A 19433-nucleotide genomic window follows, 5' to 3' on the forward strand; every position below is an offset into this window, starting at 1 on the left:
CAGAGCTCACTGAACTTTTGTGAGCTGAAAGGGACTCTTGCTCATCTCCTTGCTGTTTTGCCATTTTCCAAGTTAAATTCCAATGACAATGGGCAATGTGCAGGGGTGTCAAAATAGCACCAGGATGTTTCCCTATAGTTCCTCCCTACTGTGTATGGAATAGACTTGATACTAGAAAGTTGACAGCATAGTGAAATTCTTTATGTTAGATTTCTTTCCAATTGGCTTTTTTTGTAGAATTGAATCTGCAATCCCAGGGGAAGATAAATGATCCCACAAGATCCAGGAAAAATTTGAGAATGTTATGGTAGAGATAGGCTAGACCACAGACACTATCCTACACCACATTTAACTGGTGAGGATATGCAGACAGAGAGGTGCCATGATTCACCCAGGGTCATGCAGCAAGTTACAGAACCGAGAATGAAATTGGACCTAATATGACCCATGCCAAATGTTCATACTTGAATTTTATATTATTATAAATAGTTATTATAGAGTTTTTGCCTAAATATAGTGTTTGTATTAGTCAGCCAAAAGGGTTTCTGATGCAAAGTACCAGAAATCTATTGGCTTTTATAAATGGTATGTATTTGAGGTAAAAAGCTTATAGTTACAAGGCCCTAAAGAGTCTAACTGAAGGTACCATAAGAGGTATTTTCTCACCCAAACTCTGTTGCCACATGTTGACGCAAGATGTTGGGCGATGTCTGTGAGTTTTCAACCTTCCTCTTTTCCTCTTAAGGCTCTGTGGTCCCAGCTCCTTCCCATTTCACTTGTAGCCTGGAAGGCTCGGTTTTTTTTTTTGTTGTTTTTTTTTTTTCCCACCAGTCTCACCTGCTGTGGTCTCTTCACAAGGTCAGCTGTAATCTATCAGGCTAATGGCTCATCTCTCTTCCCGGGGGGCATCAGGATCAATGTCCTCTCCTCCTCCTTGTCTGCGGAGCTCTCTCTATTCCTCTGTATCTTCTTCTGTGCATCTCCTTCTGTGTGTCTCCTTGACTGAGCATCTGTCTATATAGCCCACAAGGGGGTGGGGATTCAAACTGAGTCACCCTAATGACATGGTAGAATCAAAGCCCTAATCTTAACATAATTTAATCAAGGCATCTCAGCTGAATCTAATACCATCAAAGGATCTCACACCCAGAGGAACAGACCAGTTTACACATCTAATCAAATATCTTTTTTTTGGAATCCATAAATAATATCAAACTCCTACAGTATTCAAATCAGTCACTTATTTTAATGAAAGCTGATATTCAAAAGGTGCTTACTTAGTATGTGGCAAGGATTTATTCTTGATACTTAACTTGTGTGGTTTCTTAACTCATTTATTTCCCCCCCAAACCCTATAGCATAGTATTATTTCTACTCCTATTTTCCAGGAGGGGCTTATCCCCATGTTAAAACTCTTTGTAAATGGTAAAGATGAGATTTGAATGCAGACGGTTTGACTTCTGACCCCATGTTCTCAAATACTCTATAATGCTTCTAAACTTAAATGCCATCAGAAGCATTTTAACTACAGTTTGGAACTGCATTCTTTCATGATTACAGTTATGTGAACTCAACCCCTTTGTTACTTGGATCTTTAACACAGGCATGTGACTTTTCTTTCTAACCTGAGGCTCATTTACCCAACATGTAGTGACTGAACATATGCCATATGTATGAGTTTACAAACTGTTTTGGGGCTACAGCACATAATAAAATTCAAAATGATAAGTTGCATGATAACATAGTATCATTCAAAGTATAATTAGTTGCAACTTTGCTTGCTTCTGAGGCACATATACCCAAATTGGAGTGACACAGAGAAGATTAGCATGGTCCCTGCACAAGGATGATGAAGTATAATATGTAGCAGCAATATCAACAATGATTAGATATTGCTTATTTAACATGAGCTGGGCTTTGTGCTGGGTTCCTTGCACGTATTATCTCATTTAATTTTCACAAAACTAACGCAAGTCTTGTTTCTCCATTTTATAGATGAAAAAACTAAGACTTGAGTAGGCAACAACTTACCTGTGATCACAAAGGAAGTGCTAGAGTTGTCATTCAAAATGAAAGGGCAATGTGTGAAAAATCCCATTTCATTTCTACCATTCTGTTGTGAATCTAATTACCCAGTCCCAAGGAAAAAGCAGCACTCTTCTCCAGGAACAGCTGGGCACCTGTTGCTCCTCAGTGCTTGGCCAGCATCCCTCTTGGTCTCATTTTGCCCAGATACAACAAGTACCTGGGTTTTCATCATCTCTTCACCCATGGTTGTGAGAAGAAATCCTGGAGTTCACCTCCAGCCTTTAGTGTTTAGTCTCTGTTCACCAATTAATTTTCAGACCAGAATATTGCAAAGTATTTTAGGAGTCTGGGTGATGGAATGAATAGAAAGAGAGAATGTAACTCACTTTCTAAATATATCATCTACCTTCAGTGATAATGATTATTTCTTTTCCTTTCTTGCTGCTTGTCCACTTTGTTTTCCATTTCTTCAACAGTTGCTTGTCATCAGCCTCTGAAGGTCGGTTCTTTCTGGGACCTGGCACCTCCTCTGATTAAATCACTTATTTTGGAACTAGACTGTGCCTCTCTCCTTTCACCAAATAATGTGGTTTCAGCTTTTTCTACATACTGAGGGCCACTCTGGGCAAGAGCAGGTTTGCATCCCCCCCTTTGAAAGGGTCTTGAATAATGAGATCAGCTGTCTCTCTCTCTCTCTCTAGCTCTCTTTCTCTGTCATAAACATTGTGTAATTCCCTGCTCATCCCCGTTATCTATTTGTTTCTGGTGTTTTGGTGAATCACAGCTTAAGGGTGTAATTGTATATGTATTATTATATTCAGATAGAGACTTGTCAGAGCACATACATTCTTCCTGAAGATGATGCTTGCAGTCAACACTGGAATAGAAAGTTGATAGCGGCATTAAAATTTTTGCAACTGGCTGCCATAGAAACCAATGCAAGAGTGACTTTGCCCTGAATTACATCTCAGGGATCTGTCTGGTGAATCTTTGACACAGAAATCGAAATAAATTAGGAAGCAATTTTACCTAGAGCCGTTTAGATCCTCAGCTGGATCTTAAAGCACTTAAACAGAGTAACTATTTAGAAAAGAAAAGACATTGGTTCTTGGCATTTTTAAATTCATCAAAGTGACTTTCTTTTGATGTTAATAGCATTTTGATGGGAGAATTACTCCATCCGGTGTATTCGGCTCAGAAATGGTTTAAAGAAGATTTTTATATTATGCCTTTTAAAGATTAAGGCCCTCGTTTTTCCATTCCCTAAACCAAAACTGGCATAACATTTCAGAAGTCAAGGTTTAACAGACAGTAAATAAACGTTTTCAAATGTTTCAAATATTGAATAATGGTTATTTTTGCATTTGATATGCCATTGCATTCACGCTTTGTATATCAAGGCATATGTGTTTCCATTCACTACATGTATGCAAACAATAAAAATTCACTTGTCCAGATTCCATGGAGACTGAGTTACCAGAGTGTTTCAATTACTAAGGTTCCTTTAAACCCTGGAGCTTACATCTTTAGCAGATGAATGAACCTGGCAATACTCAGATATCATAATAAGAATACCTTTATTTACATTTGAGCTCCTGGTTTTAGCTTGCTAAAGCTGTCATAGGCAATGTAGCAGAACTCGGTTGGCTTTCACAATGGGGATTTAATAGCTTATAAACTTACAGTTCAGAGGTCATGAAAATGTAAATTAAGGTATTATCCTGTGATGCTTTCTCCCAGAAGACTGGCTGCCCACAATCCCGGACTCCTGTCACATGACAAGGCACGTGGCGGTGTCCACTGGTCTCTTCTTCTCTTCCGGATTTCTTTGCCCCCAGCTTCAGGCTTCTGTGGCTTTCTCCCTCTCTTTCAGTATTCAATTTCTTATAAAGGACTCCAGTAAGAGGACTAATACCCATCCTGGGCAGTGCCTTAATTGAAGTAACATTATCATAATGCCCTGCACTGAAGTAACCTAATCAAAGGTTCCTACCAAAAATTGATTTACACCCACAAGAATGGATTAGCTTTAAGAACATGATTTTTCTGGGGTGCATATGGCTTCATACCATCACAGCCCCCATGGAATTCTTCAAAGACAAACTTCATGCATCAGTATATAGAATATCTGAAATATAAGTCCCTCTTCTCTGTTATTGATTCTTCATGGTACTTTTGAATACGAGTTATTGTGTCCTGCTGGTGCTTTGGTGTAGATACAAGTAGAGAATCAGAGTGGTTAACATCTCTTCCCTTTTTCAGGAATGTGAACTTGTGCAAAAGGCCTTTAACAATCAATGTATAGGGAACAGGTGTAACTCAAGTGGTTGAGCGCCTGCTTCCCATGTGCGAGGTTATAGGTTCAATTCCCGGCACCTCCAAGTGTGCAATGTCAGATTACACGCACACACACACACACACACACTCACACACCTATACAGACATTTTTAGAATTTCTTAAGCTCAGAATTACTTAAATATTTGTCAATAGAGGACTTAACGATTAACAGAGGACTGGTCAAGAAAATTATTACTTGTTTTATGGATACTCATTTAGCTCTGAAAAAGACAAAGCAAATTCTATGTATATGAGGATGGAAAGCTCTTAAAACAGATTTTGTTAAATTAAAAAATAAAGTTGAGGAACAATTGGTATAGAATGTTGATGCCTGGGGGGAAAGAAGATGTGTGCGTGCATAGATTCACACACACACACACACACACACACACACACACACACCATGGGAGTCATAGAATATTTCTGGCCTGTTTATACTAGAAATTGATTAAAGAGGTTGCCTCTAGGAAGGGAAACTGGTTGCGTGGGGAGATTGAAGTGGGACGAATATTTACTTTTCAATATATATGCTTTCATATATTTTACATTTTATATTTTATTTTATGGCTTACAAAATAATTAAAAACTAAAGTGATTAGAGGAAAATATGAATTTAAAGAATACATTCTGTCTGAGGGAAAAAAATTCTGCATTTGACTAGAAATACCCTTGTTGTGTTAGGGATCTCTGATCATGAACACGATACAGGAGGAAGAAAAACTTTCACAGATATTTTGACATCGAACTGAGATCATTTGATAGTTTTTGCCTGATTAATATTCTTAAATGGTTATGGAGAGGATGTTGTGACCCAGAAATGCAATAATCCATTACTGTATCTCGTTTACATCCCATTAACATTGACAGCATGCTATGTTACCTTTTTAAAAAATTTTATACTGGCATCTCAGTTATTTTACCATTTTTCAATTATTCAGCAGTATATGAATCATAGTCACATCCTGTATTGAGAACAATGAAGATCAAAATATGTATTTCTTATAGCAATTAAAGATAACAGCAGTGAAAATGGGTTTTAGAGTATGAAAAGAGTGGATAACAAGTCAAAATCTTATATGAATATGAGAGAACATTTTAGTTATAATTAGAAGGCCCTGATGGCCTAATTTTCCTCATTAATGCTGAGTGACATTTTCGAAAAGTATGTATAACTTAAGGTACCAAATGCCAAAACAGTGAAATAAGGAAGAGGCATAGATATAAAGGAAAAGCAATCTCCATTTGTTGCATAATTTACCTCAAAATATTTTCCTATGTTCTAATGTCAGATGTTGTATAGGAAATTTTCCACATCATTTAATATAACATCTCTTTCCTCGAGGTGTTAAAGTGAATTTTTTTTCATATAAAACACCATGACCAGTGACATAACTTAGATGTGTAGACTCTAGCTATGCATAATAACTGCAGATCGAATTTTTTTCTTTGATGTTCCCTAACCCATGTCCAGTTTACTAGGAATATTGCATTCTTCTCTTTCACTGGACTTCATTTCATGACCACTTTCACCACTTACATTTACCATGTCACCGTGCCCTAAAGGGGCCATAAAGGGAAACCACAATAGAGAAATAGGAACAATGAGGGAAAAAGTTCAGGTAAATAATTAAAGATAAGTGATAAGCCTCCTGGTAATGTTCAAGGTAATGAATTTTCATAAGATTAAGAGGCGCATTAATCTGTGGGTCCCACCGTTTGGCAAAAAGAAGAAAGCATTCAACTCTTAGAATATGACTTGTAGATACGATTTCAGAGGGGCAGTGTACTGAGTATTGAAAGGCCATTGAGGCTTTTCATTCCCTGATGGCATTTGGATCCCAAAATAGAGAATGATTTGTCCTCAGTTTACTCCAGAGGCCCTTGCCATTTCACTGAAGGTCTCAAACACTATTTTTTCATTCTTTTGTTGCATGATCTGTAAAGTTATATTTTTTATTTCCTTTCATGATATCATTTAAAATAAGAAACTTTCCCCAAGGAAAAAGCAGAGTGTTCAGATAAGACCAGGGGCTTCTCTAATATCTTCAAGTCAACATCTATTTGTGTGGACAATGGTATTTTGGCTGTTGTCTAGAAGTTTAATCAACTCTTGTTTGCCTTATCTCCTATAACAGATAATGTTATTAAAGCGTCTTAGGACTCTGAAATCCCCTATCAGACAGAACAAGCCTTTTTAATGAGAATCACTTCATTTTACCTGGCATTTGGTTTGGTTTGAGCCACCTCAATACAATCACACTTGTAAGAAATGCATTATTTTTCTTAACAACTGTGCTAATTCTAAATCCGGAAACATTTATTTTAGATCATTTCTTTTCTGGAATGCTTCAAATTTCAGGAAAGTGAAAGAGAGAAGGAATTTAAATTAGTCTGAAATGGAAAGGAGACAAAATTAAATTGGATTTTATAACCTCTGTTTTGCAACTACGTTGATATGAATTTGCATTCTGAAAGACAAAGCATTAGAACATTGGCTCTTTTTTGAATTTACATTGTTTTCTCCTAAAACAGCAAATCAATGTATAGAATTTATTTGTGTCGAATCTGTATCTCTTATTTAACCATTTAGTCATTCTTATACTCAATGAATATTTAGTGAATACCATCTCTCTTCCAGGCATTGTCTAAGCAGTGCTAACAGAGCATAGCCAAGGAATCAACAAACAAACACAAAAGACAGTTCTAACTCTAATGGAACTTGTAGTTCAGGTAGTAATAAGAGAAATAAGTAATGTGAATAAGTAATAAGTGAAATAAGTAATAAGGAAATTAATAAATAGTGCATAAAAGTACTGGATGTATGTGGGGAGGTGGGGCAGATATGATTATAGTATATATAGTATATATCTATATTCATTTATTATATTTACATAGACATAGATTATATGTTGTCTTATAAGATGGTCGATGGTCAGAGATGACTTCTGTGATAAATTGACTTTTGAGATAATCTAAAGGAAGGGAAGGGACAAGGTAAGCAGCCACATAAAGAAAAGAAAATTATAGGAAGCACATAGCAAATGCAAAGGCCCTGAAGTGAAAGCATGTTTCTGTGTTTAAGAAACATCAAGTAGTGATAGAAGTCGGGGAAAAATAGTAGAAGATAACAGAGGTAAAGTGGGAGTAGAACATATCAAGAGGGGCTTCAGTGACTCTCAAAAGGTTTGGGAATTTTTTTTAACAACATGTATATACTATGGTGGTTAAAATATATCATCAAGTGTATACTATGGAAAAGAGAAAGAAGCAAAATTAATGCAGAAGAGAGTTCATATGGTTTCCGCAGTTGAGCACGAGATTTCTCTCTGAGTTTCCTATTAGGGCATAAAGGGAAATCAAAATTTCATATGGTTAAGTAAATGAATAAATAATAAGCAGGCAAGCAAGCATACAAATTATTTAGGGGAGTTGAAATGGAATTGAAAAAAAAGTCTTGAAAAGCAACCAAACATGCCTTTTTCTGGTTTTGGTTCTTCAGTATTTATTAAAGAAATTCCCACACTTGAAACAATGTGTAATTCCATCTAGTTTTATATAAAGTTGTTGATGATAAAATCTTATGTCATTTTCAAATTGTCTCTTCCCATACTGAAACTTTCATGACTTACCTTACACAGAAGGATGTTTTTATTTCAATCCCAAGATTGAAGTGGACAAATCCAGTGATCTTTTAATAAAAAGCTAATATTAAATTATTCATTTACCAAATGAAACTTGCTTCACTTAGGGTATTGATTTTCTCTTTATATCAGCTTCCTCTTTTATGTCATTTTACAAACTTTTAAATTTGATATAATGCAATTCTCTATCGATCTGGTAAATACTTTCTCATGTGCTATAGCATTTCAAGTTAAAATAAAATGTGATCACTGAAAATAAACTATATTTTCTGTTACTAAAATCATAAGTAATTTTCAAAATAACGTCCTTCATCATGTATCATCTGAGAGAGTTGACCTCTCAGGGAAATGACTAGAAAATGAACCAATATATCTGAAAGAACTATTACCCAACATTTCTCAAAGTGGATAAAACCAAGCTGAAATAGAGAAGTGTATGAATTGTATGAAGAGGAAAATATTGCCCTTATGATTATAGTCAGTCATGTTAGATGACCAAGTAATATCATTTCAAATATTTTCTGGGTACTATATATTATATGTGTAGTGAGTTAAGCAAGCAGAATAAAAACATCCTCCATCAATGCAGCAGTACAAGAATCATGGGCAGGAAGGGTTAAGCCTGGGGTAAAAGGAGACAGAAGACAGATTAAATAAAATAAATAAAAATAGTCTGCAGGCCTGATAATGCAAGGTATGAAACACATGTCTGTGGAAGTTTGTTAGCAAGCCTGGAATAAGAAGATTAACCATAACAATACTATAATAAGAATAATTGTAAATAATATATTTACTGCTCACTTGTTGCAGGAACCAATCCAAGCATTTTACACACAAAAGTAGCATCGATTCGGCCCAACAACCATATGAGGTTGGTGTTGTTATTATTCCCATTTTACAGTTAGGAAGTTGAGAACAGGGAGAGGTTTAACTGTATCCTAATATGTATAGTATTATAGTAGGTGGATGCTGTCAGAAGACCAGAAAAAGGACAGGTCGAAAATCCAGGTGAGATCAAGTAGGACCTTTATCAGGGACTTCTGGGGAAGCTATAGTTTTATGGGGTAAATATGTCATAGGAGATGTGACAAATGGCAAGCACTTAGGTGAGTGACAAAAGGGTGTCAAGATCTTATTGAATCTATGATGTCAATGAGAATCACATTTAGAAATGTTTAGACATAAAGCAATTAGGCTTATATTTAGCGGGCAATTTAAAAGGTAGATTGGTTGAGAAAATCTCACCTGCAATAGGAAAACATCATCGACCTTAGGCTGAATATAAAAGGGCAAAAGTGGCGCCAAAGATGATACATGTCTGAGCATTTGTCCAGAGTTTACCTTGAGGAGAAACCCTGTAGAAAGAGAAATTCAACAACTGAAGACCCAAAACGGTGACTATGAGCAAAGAATATCATTTAATATTGAATCTATTTCCTATGGAGATATGCAGGGGTCCTCTCTAAGTAAGCAATATGGAAATAGATCAGATGCCAACATCTTTTGAAATTGAATCTTTTCCCACTATAATTTAGGCTTGTGATTTACATTTATGGATATGATATTCTCCTAAGCAGCATCTTGTATGTTACAATTACCGTTCATATTAGAAAATGGAGTACATATGTGTGAATGTTTCTGGGCATGTGCATACATGTATATGTTTGTGTGAATTTGTGATAAAGACAGAAAAGGAGAGAGAGGAAGGGAGAGAGAAAAGGAGCAAGAGAGAGGAGAGCAGAGAAGAAAAGAAAAACAGCAATTGTGTTTCAAAATCATAGGAAGTTTATAAGATTATATTCATGGAAAAAGAAGTGTTCCAGTTCAAGAGGTATGCATTCATATGGTAGACTACTAGTAGGATGAGACTGGGGATCAAGTCCAAACACTTGAATGGAAGCAAAATAATCATATTCAAGGCAGATGAAGTATTCCACAGTCACCTTGAAAGAAATATAAAATTGATGTTGGCAGCTCGACAGTGACAGGAGTCAAGAGATTATGCTGCTGCGAAACCACAAAAGATGCAGTAGATATTTTAATCTAAAATATCATGTCTCAGGAAAAAGCCTGAAAGTAGGAACTCTTCTTAAAAACATATCTATTGATCAAGTGACTCTTTGCATGTCTGACTTTGCTGCGGTACATTTTTCCATTCTCATATGTGGAATAGCAATAAAAATACTACCATTTTCTAGTTCGACTTACACTTAAAAAAAAAAAAAGAATCTGAGTTTTTAAAAGCCAAGAACTTAATGTCCTCTAAGTATGCCATTAGTTTAAAAAACAACAAATTATTCAAAATGTTTTTATTATTGCTAGTACACTGCTCTTCTTAAGAAGTGAAGTTAACTTTTGAGTTTTCGATGACTAAGATAGTTTAATGTATGTGTATGTTTGTTCTTTTTAAAGAACATTCGCACTCTTAAACTGTTTCCTTCAGTGTCCATTTTTCCTATTTTGCAGCATACTTCTGTATTCCCCTTGTTACTTAGGAGGAGAAATTAAATTATTTTGTATATTTTCTTCTCCCTCTTTTCTTCCTGACCTTTTTAATCACCTAGCTGAAGCCTCTCTTTCCTATCCTTTCTTCACCTAACCTTTATTAGGCACTTAACAATGTTCGAAAACTGAATTCAATGTCTTTGAAAGGTTTCATTTCACTCTCTTGCTAGCTATTCAATATAAACCCCATAAAGAAATATTTTCTTGTCTCCCTTAAAAGCTTCCTACATGTATCTATGCAAGCCAGCATACTCTTTCTTAGAAATTATCTAATTGCTTCTCTGTAATTAAATATAAAGATTAATTTATTTAGTTTCTATCCCTTTTCACAAAGAATTTCTGCTTACAATTAAACCACATATGCTTAAATAGTAAAAAGAAACAACAGCAGGGGGATAATGTAAAGAAACCAACAAAAAGAGGCAACAGTTTTGTATGATGGCTTCTTTAATTATTATTTTGAGCTTTCTAGCAGCAGTGATAAAAGGCAAGATACAGCCTCCTATGTAGGACTAAGCATCAGAGAAGAGGACATATCAATTGCTGATTTCTACCTAATCCTTTGATTCTAAAGCTTATTAAAATTCTTCAGTCACTCAGAATAAAGACAAAGCATTCAGACTCTTTTCCATCCACTTCCACTATCTAGTTCCAGTTTACTTATCTAAATACCTTTCCCACTTCTCCCCATTATGAACATTCTAGATTGTCTGAGTGATCTCACTGCAGTTAAGTTACTACCATCTCTAGACCAAATCATTTATCTTCTCAGTAGAACATTGGAGAGACAGTGATTTTGTCGTTACAGGGCAGTGAAAATTACAGACTTGAACATTAACACCTTTATTCTTGAGAAAGAATTATTCCATCTCTGAGAGCCTCCAGTTTAAATTGACAACTGGATAGATATTGGGAATCTGGGCAGAGTATTAGGTTGTCCACTGGGAATGTAGTTTGAGCAGAGGTTGCATTTTGCCATTAGAGCTGGGGGGAAGGTTTGTATTTGGGATAAAATGGCTACATATGGCCCAGTGTAGGAAGCTGGTTTAGGACATAGTGCGATTAAGCCTCTCAGAGTACAATATCCTTGGATGTGTTAGGCCAGGAGGAAGTCAACAGAGAGAGAGAAGGTTTTAAGGATTCATTAGAGTGCCCAGGTGTAGCTATGGCACTGAAAACCTAATTCATCATAGATAGGAACAGAAGAGGGAAAGTTGTAGTGAGACATGAGTTTAGAATTACTAAAGATAAGGCACATTCAGGAAAGTACAGTTTGGGATCAGTCAAGATAATTTCAGGGATTGGATTTAAATATTCTGCCTGAGATGAGATTCCCAGAAAAATCAGTTGGCTCCAAAGGCTGAGGGGAGGTCACCAATATGAATTAAAACAGGATTAGTATTCCATTTATATGAAATGTCCAGAATAGGCAAATCTATAGAGATACAAAGTAGAATGGAAAAGAAGTAATTAGGACAGTGCCTACATCTGTCTGAGAATTTTTATCCTAGCAAACCCCAGGAGTCTTCTACTGCCCTAGCCCTTTCTGTGGAATTCCGTTATGGTTAAATGGTCCTTCCCTTCCCTTCCCTTCCCTTCCCTTCCCTTCCCTTCCCTTCCCTTCCCTCTTCCCTTCCCTCTTCCCTTCCCCCTTCCCTTCCCCCTTCCCTTCCCCCTTCCCTTCCCTCTTCCCTCTTCCCCCTTCCCTTCCCCCTTCCCTTTCCTCTTCCCTTCCCTTCCCTTCTCTCCCCTCTTCCCTCCCCCCTTCCCTTCCCTTCCCTCTTCCCTTCCCTCTTCCCTTCCCTTCCCTTCCCTTCCCTTCCCTTCCCTTCCCTTCCCTTCCCTTCCCTTCCCTTCCATTTTCATATGCCTAAGAACTTACAAACTCTTTTGCCTTCTTTGTAGAAATAAATGATGATGGCAATGATAATATTTATTGGGAATTTATAATATACTGGGCACTTTGCTAAGTGTTTGCTTGGACAGCCTCGTTTAATCTGGAAACAACCCTATGAGGTGGGTACTCTTTGAATCCCCATTTTACATTGAGGAAACCATAGAAAGTTTGTGTGACTTCATGTCCTCCAACTAGTCATATGACTCTGCTATTGTTTACATATTGTGTATGTTGTCCTCTTAATGAGAAATATGGGAGAATTACCCTGTTTCCTTTCCTAATTCCACTATTATATACTATTAATTCAATGAAATGTGAGCGGTTAGTTCAGAAGAGGCCGAGTTACATTTTTGCAATATCTGAAATAAAATCTAAACAGCTCACAGAAATACTTTGAAAAAATAAGAAGCAAAAAAACCCTCTTCCTTTTTCTTTTTTGTAGAAGAGCAAGCACAGTGTATTTCTGAAACTTTTTGCAATTTATCTATTTATAATGTTCGCACCAAATATCCAGAAGTAAAATTTTTGTCGGCAGTCTGAGGAATGCACTACATCATTTGAGTGCAAGGACGATATAAACTTCGATAAGAAATATTAGTAAAACTGATTCTAGTGCAACTGCCTGTAAGTTGAGTTTGCTACATTTACCCATTTATATCTCTCTGTTCCCTACAAAAACAGCATCTTAAACGACCCAGTTAAATAATAGTGACATTTTATCTCCCTTACTAAAGTTGAATTCCAGAACGTAGGAGAAATCCTTTCATGCTTACATTACCATGACAAACTGAAAGAGCTAAATCCCTAAGGGACTGGTGAGATGTAGGAGTTAGGGGATTAATGCTTAGATGGTTCATCCAATTTATTTCTCCTATTATAAGTGTTAAAAATATATACCATATGTCATGCAGCATGTTTTAATCCTATCAAAATTTCTCACACAATTCCTCAGGGGATAGGTTTTTTTGCTGCCAAGTTTTCACTGTTAGAATGCTGACGTACCGTTCCTCTGCCAGAGAGCTTCATAGTTTATTTTATGATAGCATGTTGTTATAACTTCTTTGGCTGTAATTTTTATAAGGAAAATTAGTCCCTAGGGAATCTATTTTGAGAGTTGTATGGCTAATGGTGATAGAGAAGGATAGAAATATTCCCAAAAAGCAATGTATCCTTCAGTTGTTTTAATAGAACAGAAATTCCTTTGACAGCACTGTGAAAGCCTTTATTATACCCAGCATTTAAATTCAGTCCCTGAACTGGGGCTTTCCCAGATCATTCGAGGGTCAATTTTGGAATAGTTCTCATTTCCTATGTCAATTTCAATGATGGTATATTATACTGAGGTGCAAAGTTAGAGAAAAATTAATTCCTTTTTAGCCATATTAAGTGCGTCATGATTTTGTACCAATTCACAGACAATTACCCTAGGAAGAATTTTCTTTGTGCTGCGTTTTTCTTTAACAACAACAAAATAGGGATTAACCATGAATGCAATTAGTTTTATTGACGGTATATCATTCATACATGGACTTACATAAGCGATACGTTGTAGTAAAAGTTGTCAACTTACAAAACAAACATGCATATCATCATACAGGCAACCCACACCTTTGTTACAAACTATGAAAGAACATTGTCAAAGTATCACTATTAACTGTAGTCCCTATTGTACAGTTAATATATGTTTCTACCTACCCACCTAATTATTAAAGCCTGTATTAGTATTATATATAATATTTGTTTTAGTTCATGATAGAATGTTCTCATATTTGTTCTGTTAGCCATAGTCCATCTTCCACCACAGGGTTTCAAGTTCTGTGGTATACAGTCCCATGCTGTGTACAAGTCATCAATGTATACACTCAGTAGCTCTCATTTTCATCAGAGACTTGTGCTGTCATCACCTCTGTCAATTTTAGAACGTTTTCAATACTCCAAAAGGAAAAATCCCATACCCCTTTTTACATCCCTATTGTTGTTCCTTAGGATTGCTACATCTTCTTTGACATTGCTGCAAAAATAGTACAATATTACTCAGCTCGAACTAATTTTTGTTTCAGAAAGCAAAGGTTAAAACTTTACCCCAAGAATTAAGAACCCGTGACCTTCTGTTTCCTCTATGTGGTGCTTTAGTTTTAAATTCCAATAATATCCTTGATGTTTGAATTCATTTTACACTATGTTGTTCAGCTAACTCACATAGGCTGGGGTGGGGGGGTGGAGGTGATCCATTCTGGCCCCCAGATAGTTGATTTGGGATCATTATAAAATTTACTTGAGTCAGTGTTCAAATATAATCGAGTGGAAGTTATTTCTTTTTAGAAATTAGTTGTTCCTAAATCTATGTACCCTGTTTCCAATCAAGTGCTGTAATTATAATAACATTCCCCCACAGAGAAGCTATTAGCATTTATGGGCTATATTAAGAAGAAATAATAAACACATGTGGGCACCATTCCAAGGCTTCCCTTTGGGTTTCCTTATTATAAGATATGGCATAAGTAGATGTCATATTTGCAAATGGAATATTTTTATTAAACTGAGTCTGCTGGTCATGATACAAATACTGTTTTATAAGTTCTTCTATGAGGTTTAATAAATACAGATAAAACCTGAGGCTTTAGTTGACAGCATAATGCCCCTGGCATGGTACTGGTGGTAAATATTAAATAGTTTGTCCCCTCTGCCCACTACCCCATAAAGTTAACACATATCAGACCTCAGCTACTCTTTGTCAGGCTCAAATTGGATTTCCTTCTATATCAGCTTTAGGCTTAGACTTCTATGACCCTAATTTGGCCACTCTTCAAGGGATTTATGGTATAAGCCTTTTCTATTTCTAACAGAAAGCATAGTTCAAATCAACCTTGTAATAGTGAATTTTGTTTGAAGTTTCATTTTTCAAAAGGATACCATACTCTCTGAGTGCTATCTTTTATTATGTATAATTTTTCTACACTGAATAATCCTTAAATTTTAATTTTGAGGGAAAATAATTTGGTTTGCACAAAAAGTATGCAGTAAACAACAAAAAGTGAAAAAAATTTTTCAAATGGGCAAAGGGCTTGAGTAATCATTTCTCCAGAGATGATATGCAAATGGCCAAGAAACTCATGGAAAGATGCTCAGACAGCACTGGTGTAGCAGTTTGATATAGTTATGAATTCCAAAAAGAAATATTGGATTATGTTTGTAAACTGATCTTTTCCTCTGGGCATGTTAGATTATATTGGATTCAGAGGTTTACTTGATTAATCAGGTAAACCTCTTGTGCCAGTAGGGCGTAAGATACAAGACATGGCAAAGGACAGAGTTGGAGGGTTTTTGATGTTGGAGTTTGATGATGAAGCCTTAAACTGGAGCCCAGGAATTACACTCATAAAGGAAAGAGAAGCCAGCCCCAGGAAGAGAGGAAGGCTGAGCCCAGGAAGAAGCAAGCCCTGGAAAGAAAGGAACCTAGAACCCAGAGAGAGCTAAGACCCTGGACGGAAGGAACCCAGGAACCCTGAACCCTCTCAGCCCTCAGCACCCATCTTGCTCCAGTACATGAAAATTGACTTCAGTGAAGGAAGTAACTTATGCTTTATGACCTGTTAACTGTAAGCTTGTACCCCAAATAAATACCCTTTATAAAAACCAACCAATTTCTGGTATTGCATCAGCACACCTTTGGCTGACTAATACACCTGGTCATCAGGGATATTCAATTCACAACCACAAAGAAATACCACTTTGCATCCTCTTAGAACGACTGTTTTGGGGGGTGGGGGAAGGAAAATAACAAGTGCTGATAAGGATGCAGAAAAACAGGAACCCTGTACATTTTTGGTGGGAATATAAAATGATGTAAGCTCTGTGGCAAACAGTTTGGCAGTTCCTGAGAAAGAAAAGCATAGAACAACCAGATGACCTGACAATCCACTTCTGGGTAAACGCCCAAAAGTCCTGAAGGCAGGGACTCACACAGATATTTGTACCCTGATATTCATAGTAGCCTTGATCAAATTAACCAAAAGGTGGAAGCATCCCAAGTATCTATAAGCAGATGAATGAATAAACAAAATGTGGTGTATACATAATGGAATTTTAATCAGCCCTGAAAAGTATAAAGTTCCTTCTGATACATGCCACTACATGGATGAACTTTGAAGGCATCATCTTGAGTGAAGTAAGTCAGACACAGCGGGACAGATATTGTATGATTCCACTTAAATGAAATAACTAAATGTGCAAATTCATGAGACAGACAGTAGCCTACAGGTTACCAGGGGCAGGGGGAAGGAGGAGTTAATGCATAATGGGGAGATGTTTTCTGCTTGTGTTGATGGGAAAGTTCTGGTGTTGGATGTTGGTGAACGTGATCTCGCTGAATGGTAGTCTTGGGAGTGGTTGAGATGGAAAGTTTATTTTGTACACATGTTTCTACAATTAACAAAAAAAGCCACCAAAGAGACAATAAGAATTAAATGCAATACCTTATCTTAGGTAGGATCTAAAAATGAAGGCGAGAAGGCTCAAAAGGATATTATGGGGGCAGATGAAAAAGTTGGAATATAGACCATTAAGCTTTATATCACTGTCAGAGTTCTTGAACTTGGTAACTCCACTTAAGTTTGATACATAAGGGAATATCCTTGTTTTTCGGGAAGGTACATGATAAGTGTTCAAATATCACAATGTATACAACCTACTCTTAAAAGATAGATAGATAGATAGATAGAAAGATATGGCAAATGTGGCAAAATGTTAAAATTGGTGGATCTTGTTATTGGTGGGGGGCATGTTGGAGTACTCTATGTGGGTTTTGTGTTATTTTTGCAACTGTCCTGTAAGTTTGACGTTATTTCAAAATAAAAAGCCTAATGAAAAAAAGTATGCAGTGATATTTCCCATAACCTGACCTCATAATCCCATGTAGGACAGCAACAATATAAAATGTTTGCTATACTATAAAATAAATGTCATGTTTCTTTCAACCAGATAGATATTCATAACATAGGCGTCAATTTTATTTTTAAATGTTCAGTATACATTCATGGTGGCCCAGACTTTAGCAAAGAGAGTTTGATGTTCCTAGATGCTGTTCTGTTTTGCTCAGTAAAAGCATACTATATCACAGAATTCTAAACCAAAAAAACAATTATAATTTTAAATACATAATTTAAATTTAATTGATGCTAGATAAGATTATAATTAGGAAATCAAATTTCAGAATTTTATTACTACTGGAAATTCTCATATGATTCTGTATTTCAAAATATTATCAAATACTTAAGATTTGTCTATATTGCTGTGTGAAATAAACAGTAAATTGAGGTTATGACTTTTTATGAAATATAACCTACACATGCTACCACGGGTCATTTTGCTTGTTTCATTTCCCATTAGAAGGAATTTTAATGAAGGGGGCTAGTAAAATATCGAATATTAAGTGCAGAGGCGGAACTCGTGCTTTTGTGTAAGCTGTAATTACAATTGAAAGCACCTATATAGCAAATAATTTTTAAATTTTAACCCTTACAGTGCTGATCATGAGATATTCATTTTTTCTCCTAATTGTACCTTGAAAACAGCAACCTAGACAGTAGCATAAGGAAAAACAAAAATGTTAAGGTATAAGAGTATCGTCATTGTGTGCTTGCTCACTGTCTGCTCTCTGTGTCGATTCACTGCCCGTTCTTCTGTGTCTGCTTGTCTCCCTTTGTTGTGTCATCTTGCCGCCGCCGGCTCTCTGTGGGCGTGGGCCGTCAGCTCTCCGCAGGTGTGGGACAGCCTGGCTTCACAAGGAGGCCCTGGGAAGCGAACCCAGGGCCTCCCATATGGTAGACGGGAGCCCAACTGATTGAGCCACAGCCGCTTCCCTGTAATGTTCTTTATTTCCATCAGAGTTTTATTTCTGTTTAAAATATAAAAGAAGCCACAGTTAGGAGTTCAGAGTGTGCATTTTTGAGCCAGACAGATTTGAATTCTGATCTGTAGTTCTTTACTTTCTAGCCCTGTGACCCTTGAAACGTCTAATTCCTGTCTGAAAAATGGGAAGGATGAAACTACCTATCCCTTTGGATGACTGATTTGCTGATTAAATGGAATGGCAAGTGTGAATTCTTAACACAGTGCCTGGCATATTTTAAACACTCAGGAAATATTTGTGAATATGTTTCTTATTATCCTTGGTGTCTGTAGAACTCTTGGGGAAATTCAAGTAGTGGTTCTCAAATCCTCTGCAGCCTTCTGACTGCTGCTGTTTTTTGATAATTTACTCATTTATTTCTTTATACTGGTTATTGACAATATAAGCAAAAGTAAGATAATAGTGATTTAATAAAACATAAAGCTAAATTTATAAGCCTGTGAATTTATCTGAGTTTCTCTCACTCACTTTTTTTGGTTATCACGCATTGAGTCTACATGATAATGAGAGTATGGAAGCTGTGTTCCTGTTCATGTGATGTTTTAAAACACTTAGTGGCAAGCTTATATTAGCTCCCCACCCATTTTTACATTTTATTTTATGACCATCGGCTCTCCAAAAATCTGGAAACCTTGGCTTTGATCTTCTTTCCATGGGTGTTATTTGTCCAGCTTTTTCTTTAATCCTTCCCTATGAAAATTCTCAAGACATACAGCCTATTTCTTTGGCCCACATTTATAATTGTTACGATGACGTTCCTTACTTTTCATGTCTGTTACCAATTCTTTCCGACTAGGATTTAAATGCTGGAGGATAATTTCTTTTACCATATGTTACAGAGGACAGAGACTGGGAAAGTAAATGGTTAAGGCTGACATAAAGTTTCAAGAGCTAACTGTGGGTAAAGCCCAGCCGAATTGACCAGAGTATAGGAAAGGAAACAATGGGAGGTTGACAAGATTTTCATTCCAGTTGTGCACTTCTTGGGACTTAATCCTTTTTTACATGCCAGGATATGGACATTAAATTAAGAATCATGAACTATTGATTTTTCAACCTGCCTGTAGGTTGAAAATATAGTTACCTTTTGACCTACAAGGATTGCTGCTAAAA

The 19433-nt window shown here is 36.4% G+C and overlaps 1 protein-coding gene and 1 pseudogene across 1 annotated transcript in view; both read left to right on the plus strand.

Annotated features, from left to right (window-relative positions):
- IL1RAPL1 (interleukin 1 receptor accessory protein like 1) overlaps positions 1 to 19433 on the plus strand; it is a 1419608-nt gene that overhangs the window by 689294 nt on the left and 710881 nt on the right. The gene's annotated exons all lie outside the window — the stretch shown is intronic.
- On the plus strand, positions 1779 to 1876 carry LOC111767313 (U6 spliceosomal RNA; annotated as a pseudogene).

Source organism: Dasypus novemcinctus, chromosome X, assembly GCF_030445035.2.
Source record: "Dasypus novemcinctus isolate mDasNov1 chromosome X, mDasNov1.1.hap2, whole genome shotgun sequence".
Taxonomy (NCBI): Eukaryota; Metazoa; Chordata; class Mammalia; order Cingulata; family Dasypodidae; genus Dasypus; species Dasypus novemcinctus.